Source organism: Benincasa hispida, chromosome 2 (genome assembly GCF_027475165.1).
Source record: "Benincasa hispida cultivar pf3 chromosome 2, pf3_genome.v1.1, whole genome shotgun sequence".
Lineage (NCBI taxonomy): Eukaryota > Viridiplantae > Streptophyta > Magnoliopsida > Cucurbitales > Cucurbitaceae > Benincasa > Benincasa hispida.
The window spans coordinates 30972193-30980251 of NC_143479.1; positions in this window are offsets into that span (position 1 = coordinate 30972193).

The following is an 8059-nucleotide window of genomic DNA, read 5'->3' on the forward strand; positions in this document are numbered from 1 at the left end:
TTTCGTTTTTTTTTTTTTTAAATTTTTTTTTAAAAAATTATTTAAAAGCGAGAGTAAGCTTTTCAACTCTTAGTTTGAACTTTCGTACACAATTCGAATTCTGTTTTATGTTTTCAGATTTCCCGAATTAAGTAAATATATGTTTGCCCGACAATATGAATTCTATTTCTAAAAATTGTTTTTGGATTCTGCGATTTAAATTATGTAAATTTTGAAAATAATATATATATATATTTTATTATATTATATATATATTTTTATATTTTTATTTAGAATTTGAATTTTAAAATTTAAAATTTAGAATTATATTAAATAAGAAAAAAATATTTAGAAATATAGCCTGTCATGTTATAAAGTAAATTCAATTTTTTTAAGTTAAGTATTGATTAAATTATGTTAAATTTCAAGTTTGGTCTCTGGGATTTGGATAAGATTCTTAGTCCACAAATTTAGAATTTAGTTCTTAGGGTTTGATATAACTTCATATTAAGTCTCTATAGTTTGTTAAGCCCTCTTAAATAATCCCTACCATAGGAACTTTATTATGGAGCTTTTATCAAACCATATGTGGTAAATTCTAATTATAAATCATACAACCTAAATTTTTACCTACATGGAACGAAAATTTCAATTTTTCTTATAAATTATATAATATTAACAAATAATAGTTATACAATTTTTTAAAACATAAAACATGTTCATAAATAAATAATTTATTGTCAACTAATATTTAGTGGATAACTATAATTAGTTTACAATTGTTTAAATTAGAATTTAATTTTTTAATTCTGCTATCAAACACATATTTGAAAAAAACTCCTTTTTTATTTAATCCATTGTTTTCAAATTTTTGTTTGCAAACTCTCTACAATATATCCCCTTAGGGGTCGTTTGGAACGTAGATATTGTTTCAATCTGGGATTTGAATGTTTGAGTTTTAAATATGATAATTAATATTTGTGTTTGTATTTGGATGTGTGCGATAATTAATGTTTGAAAGTTAAATATTTGTGTTCAATTCAATACTTTGTATGTAGAAACTAAAAGTAAATAATTACTTAATTAAATGCAAGAGATCAATTAAACTTAACATTAGTTAATTTATTATTATGTTAATTAATAAAATAATAAATAAATAAATAATTTTTAATTAAGGTTGTTTTTAAATATAGAAAAATAAATAAACAAATTTATAAAATATAGCAAAATGTTAGAATTATCAATGATAGATGCCTTCTATTAGTAGCATCTATGATTGATAGTTCTAAAATTTTGCTATATCTTGTAAATATTTTCAACCATTTTACCACTTGAAATAATTTTCCTTTCAATTAATCATAATTAAACTAATTACTAAAAATAATTAAATTAATTAGAATATTAATAATTAACAACAATAATTTATATTAAATAGTCAAATAAGTTTTAAAGTTTCCTGGATAATATTATCCCAAGTTTTGAAAAGTAGAATTATGCAAAACAAACAGAGATATTAAATATCTATCTAAAGTTCCATGGAAAACCTGTGAAACAAACGAGACTTTATTGATTTGATATTCTCCTCGAATTTAACTATAGTCCTTCCTGTTTCAATGTTTGTCACTTTCAAAATAAAAAATAATCTCTGTAAGCTTGGCTTAGAACTAGGAGTCTTGTTACCTGCTCGAGCTGTTTTAGAAGGAAAAGGAAGAAAGGAATGTGACATTGTCCCACACAAAAAAAGAAAGAAAGTTGAGCTAGCCCGACCTATGGGTTTGTCGAATTCTAAGACGGCGCCTCACATATAGGTAGCAATATATGAGTTTACTTCGAACAACTTCCAATGTCGTATCTTTTGTATGCCCTTCGGTAAGGGAGACCAATTTGTTTGATAGAATATTAAGTCGAAAAGAACTCAGATGTTCCTTTAGATGTACCTTCAATAAAATACTGTCATGTGATATTTTATTTAAAAGATAATTCTTTTAATTCTACTTTTGTGTGGTTAATAAGTAGGGAGTATAAGAGTTAGGTGCAGTCTAGGTTGTACCTAATCATTGTTCGAAGTAATTAATAAGTACTTGTGAAAATATCGTACAGACCTCATAACGATCCCTCCTATCCTTTTCTTATGAGCCCAAAATCTCTCTAGTGGACGATCCCTTTGTAAGAGTAATTGAAACAAATGAAAAGATGCAAAGAGGGAGAGGAAAAAAAAGTTAAGGATATTTTGATAATGTTAATGACATAATAAGCAAAAGAGCGAAATCTTAATTTTCAAAAAGTATGGTTTTGGACTTTTTATTGTTGGGGCTTCTATACAATTATCTCCATTTTTATGAATATTATGATGGTTTATTTTTGACGTGTTAAAATAAAAAATAATAAAATAATTGAAAAAAAAAATATTAATATGTTATTTCTTGAAAACGAGTGGACAGAGAAAGAAGAATGATAACTAATCATTACTCAAACAAATACATGACAATGAAAAAACTTCTAGTACTATGGGAGTGTTCTCTATCATTTGTATCTAATATATCGTTAGTTGATATATTATTATGCTAAAGTAGTATGAAAATTCTTTCTCACTATCTCCCTCATTATCGGTTGTGAAAGATATTATAACTACTTTTGAATTGATTTTCTAAATGTTTAAACAAGTGTTTCCAAGTGAAAAATAATATTTTTAAACACTTAAAAAGTCAATTCAAATAAACCGTTTAAGACTTATAAAAAAAGAGAATTTTTTATTCTGAGATCTAATAATGCGAGCGGCTTGGTTGATTGTTCATATGACCAGACCTAATTTTATGGATTGCGAAATTAGCACTCGACTAACCTTTAATAAAAATAATCAATTTGACATATATGGTTTAAACTTAGTTCCAACTTTGTCTATTTAGTTATAAAACTTTCTATTAGGACCCTGCCAAAAATTAATTTTACTTATATGAACCAATCATAAGCTAAATAACACAATTTTTTTTATACAATCATACAAAATATATTAAAATTATAAGTACCAACTTGAAATTAAGTTTTATAACAACAACAACAATAATAATGAGGAACTATAGAATTTGGCTTCCGATCTCAGTACAAGAGATTCACCAATAAATGATATAGCTGAGACGGCTGCTTCTGCAGTCCATATGATGGATAAACAAAGGAAAATCATTTTTGCAGAAATTAAACGTATAAAAGAAGATTATGAGAAGCCACTGGATGCATCCATCTTTAAGGTATTGCCTACTTTATTGTACAACACTTACTCAAAACTCATGGAAGGACCTATACCCTACCTGTCGTTATGGCTACCTTACATGTATTCTATTTATGGTTATACCATGTTTCTCATTTTTGTATTCACTCCCAGCTCAAAGAGTATGAAGCAAAGATACTTGATATGAGTAGAGAAAGAGATCAATTATTGATAAAACAAAGAGATGTTGCTAATCAAGAAGCACATATGTGGCAATCTGAGCTTGCAAAAGCTAGAGAGTTAGAGAGCAAGTTGTGATTCTAGAAGGTGCTATTGTGAGAGCGAGGGAAAAAGTCCGGGTATCAGAGGTTGATGCTGAAGCAAGAATAAAGGATGCTAAACACAAAGAGGTAGCTGCTTTGAAGGAGAAGCAGAAGCTTATGGCATATATAAATAGCTTACATGCATAAATTCAATGGTTTATGATCTTTTTCCCTTATAAATAGCCCAACCCACATGATACATTTGATAAATTTGTAGGCAGGTTACAACCATGAAATTTTAGCGTCTCACCCGGCTAATGAAAGGTCATCTGGGCTAGGAGGTTTTTCTCCAATAATGTAATCAATCTTCCCTTGTCTATGAATATATATTTGAACACTTTGAGACCAATGAAGAAGGTTATCCCCATTAAGTTGAATGGTAGTTATTTGGACAGTGAGATTGTTGACTAGAGTGCGGTTGTCTAAAACTTTAGTAGTAGTGGACTTAGCGTCTGACATAGTGCTGAAGAAACACAAACCCAAAGAGAAAAACAGTAGATTTGGAAATACAAAACCTGAATAGGAAACAATGTTGGTTGGTGGAAGGTGGCAACTAGCGGCAGAAAAAGGCGGTAAGCGGTGGAACACACGACGACGGTGGCTGTAGACTTAACCGGCCGACAGACGTAAGCTAACCCCAAACAAAAAATACTTCATGTGGACAAGCTAAACGTGAACGATGAAGGAAAGGACGGTTTTGGCGGTCTACGACTATGGCGGGGATGTGACGTTTGACGAGGCTCTGAAGACTGGGTGACTGTTGCGAACGGGGAAGGAGCTTGACGGTGGTGGCGGTACAACCAGGGTTTTTTAGTTTTTTAGAAAGGGGAATTGTCATAAAAAGAAAAAATATAAAACTATTTATACAGTATAGCAAAAAACAAACTTCACTGTAGGTTTTTCTAAAATTCCAAAATCACCCCTTTTTATATTTGAAATTTGTGCATATACTGATCGCCGATTTTCTTCTTCTTCACTCACTTCCTTCTGCACAAAATCAGAATCTTCTTGATCGTCTTCTCTATCGACTCCATCCTTCATCAACTTGATCTGTCTTCTCCTCCTCCTGATCTCAAATCCATATTTTTCTTCTTCTTCTTCATCACAAAATTTTAGGCCAAATTCATATATTCCTTTTTTGTCTTCTCTTTCTTCTACACAACATCAATCTTTTTCTTTTGTTTTTCTATAGATTTTTCACATAAACTTTATGTTTAGTTTCTTCTTTTTCAATTGACATGATAATATTATTTTTCTTCTTCAATGGATCGAATCAAATTCAACAGCTCAAATTGAACTAACAGACATTGGAATGTGGCTAATTCAACTGATAAATTGTGATAGAGTTTTATCACTGTCTATTGCTAATAGACAGTGATAGAACCCTTATTACAAGTTATTCGAGAGACAGTGATAGAACCCTTATTACAAATTAATTGAGAGACAGCGATAGAAATCTATCACTGTCTATCACATCTTCTTTATAAAATAAAACCAACTATAAAATAAAAGGTTAATTATCCATCCTCTTCTCAATTACCTATGAAAGAAAACTAACTATATTTCAAAACAAAATATATATTTTAAGAAACAACCACTAAATTACACACTCTCATTAACCTAAAGGGTAATTTGACGAAAGATAAACCAACTGATAGACAGTGATAGTAGTCTATCACTATACTATCACTGTCTATCTGATAGTGTCCTATTGGTGCCATTTGATAATGTTCTATCGGTGTCTACTTGAGAGTGTTTTATTAGTGTCTATCACACTAATATCATTACTTTCTAGCTTTAATGAAGAAATTGTAAATTTTGGTTCAAAGAAATGAAATTCACACCCCGACTTGTATTTTCTCATCTTCAACAAATGCTAAATCGAAGCTTTCCAAGCCATTAAAAGAGTGATAAAAGACTATAACCTACCATCAGTGATAAAAACCTTAGTCATGTTATAATTGAAGGATCTCTTATCAAAGAAAACCTATGAGCGGAAGCAAGATCATTTCAAATTCACTGTGACAGAATTACAAGCATTCACAAACATATAAGCCAGTTATGCATCTTCTAACAACGCATGCTTCCATAAATAAATACTAAGGGACGAGAGACATACCTTTTGAAGAACTCTTCTTCTAACTTTCTCTCGCTCTCCTAGAGTCCTGGACCAGTACCTCTCGTTGTCACTTAGAATGCTAACCCAATCGTCTAGTGGATCGTCTGGTCAATCACGAACAACCTTCTCCACGAACAAGTAAACCTTTCGGACACCACCACTTAGTGACTTTGGTATTCTCGGAGTGAGAATCTAGGAGGTGTGGGCTCTGTTGGATTTGGTAGAGGTTTGGAGAAAACAACGATCAAACTCAATGACCAAGCAAGTGGGAGAGTATAGAGTCTATCGTATAGACTTTGTGCTTGATCGTTTAGTAAAAGATAGCAGGTACACGATTGTTTAGGAAAAACAGCTTGATCGTTTACACAATCGTTTAGAGAATATCGCTCAGGTACGCGATCGTTTAGACAAAGGCGCGTGTACACGATCGTTTAGACAAACACTTGAAGCTGTCGTGTAGTCTCTTGTTAGCTAAACGATTGGCTATGTACACAAAATGATGCGATTAAACGATTCTTTTCCAAAATGAAAACATTTTTCATTTTATCCTTCAGTTATGAAAACTGAATAAAATCTCACACTTTCACGCACGATTAAGGAGAAACTACCAACAATTATCTCATAATTGTTTTAATTATAAATAAATACAATAACTAACTTATCATATTATATTCATAACCTATAGTTTTAATATCACATCATATGTAATATTTAAACTATAGTCCCTTTCTCCTTTACTTAATATAAATCATATTTACATCAAATTCCTCCAATTAATGTATCTCATACATTATGTCAACTATATCACATATAATTGAACCAGTTTAATCATATCATATATAATCAAACTCCCTTTTGTCAATTTGAACACTTCAAATTGACCCAAAAATTAATTCTCAACTTGAATTCATTGAGCTACCAAGGGGACCTTATGGACCTGTAGCTTGAAGCTCCAACGATACGTGAATAGCTGACTAAACTCTTTAGTCACGAGATCTACCATCCGTTAACTGTTGGGTACTCCACTAAAGACCAGCTGCTGCACTCAGCTCACTACAGATATATTTCTGTGTCCATCGAATATAACCAGTCAACAGTACGATAACCCTTCATAGATGCTCGTAAGTATAGCTGAGCCAATTTATCGTTTTGCCCTAGTAGTTACATCTAACTCCTTAAGTACCACTGATCCCTCTAATGAACAATATATCATAGTCCTACTATGAGTGGACACATCTTGAGCCATGAGAAGATGTGTGGCGCCACATCGTTCAAGCCCCAGAATCAGCCCTTAAGGGAGCAATTTATCTACTACTTACCCATGCTTCGAGGAAGAAGTGAATTCCATCTTGTGTAGCTGAGTTCCCAGCTCCCCAATCAGACGAATTCCCAAAGTGGTAGGTTTGAGTTGGCGATCTGGCCACTCGCACCCATGCAAATCAAAGGACTACCCTCAAAGGCAGAAGTTCCCAACTCACTCAGGATTAAGGTCATGTTACCTATGGTCATTCTAGTGAAGTGAAGTCTCTGTCATGAACGACTATATATAGCGAGACTAACTACTTCGTGGTCCGGTCTTATACAAACTTCTTTGTATAGGACACCTCTGCTCGCATGTCTTCACACGAATGATCAGGATCAGACCATTTGTAGCACGTCACACACTTGTAACTATCTTCAAAGTGTGCCACATCCGTAGTGTCATCAGGATAAGGTTTCTCTCCTATATTCATATACTACAGACCATTTTGGTTATCACTTAAGGCATGATCCACTTGTATGTTTCCACATATATGCTTAAATTACAACGAAAATCGAGGATCTTAGTTTACTGGTTTGTGGTAAAGCAATTAAAACATCTCATGTTTCATAGACAACAGTGAAGATATCTCATATTATTACATCACAAGCGTTTGTTCAATACAGGTGTTTACAAACTACAGAACCCAACGAGAGTTTAGGGCATCAACCCCAACAATAATGAAGTAGAAAAATGTTCACTATCATTGATAGATAGTGATATAACACTATTAGTGATAGATAGTGATAGAAATATTTCATTGTCTATTAGGGATAGTTAGTGATATAACACTATCACTGATAGATAGTGATAATAGTTTATCATTGTCTATCAGTGATAGATGTCTATCAAAGTATATTAATTTTCATGCATATTTCTATCAATGATAGAAGATTATCACTTACCATCAGTGATAGAACTATATCACTTTCTATCATGTTCCTCCCCACTTGATTGTGAAACCTTAGTCAAGTTATGTAGTAAACAATGTTATATCATCAATCATCTATCATTTACAAATCAGACAATGTTAAATCACATATCATTAACTGATACTATATCAATTTAACAGTGCTGGACTCTCACTGATAGACACTGCTATCAACCTCTATCAATGATAGACTTGTATCGGT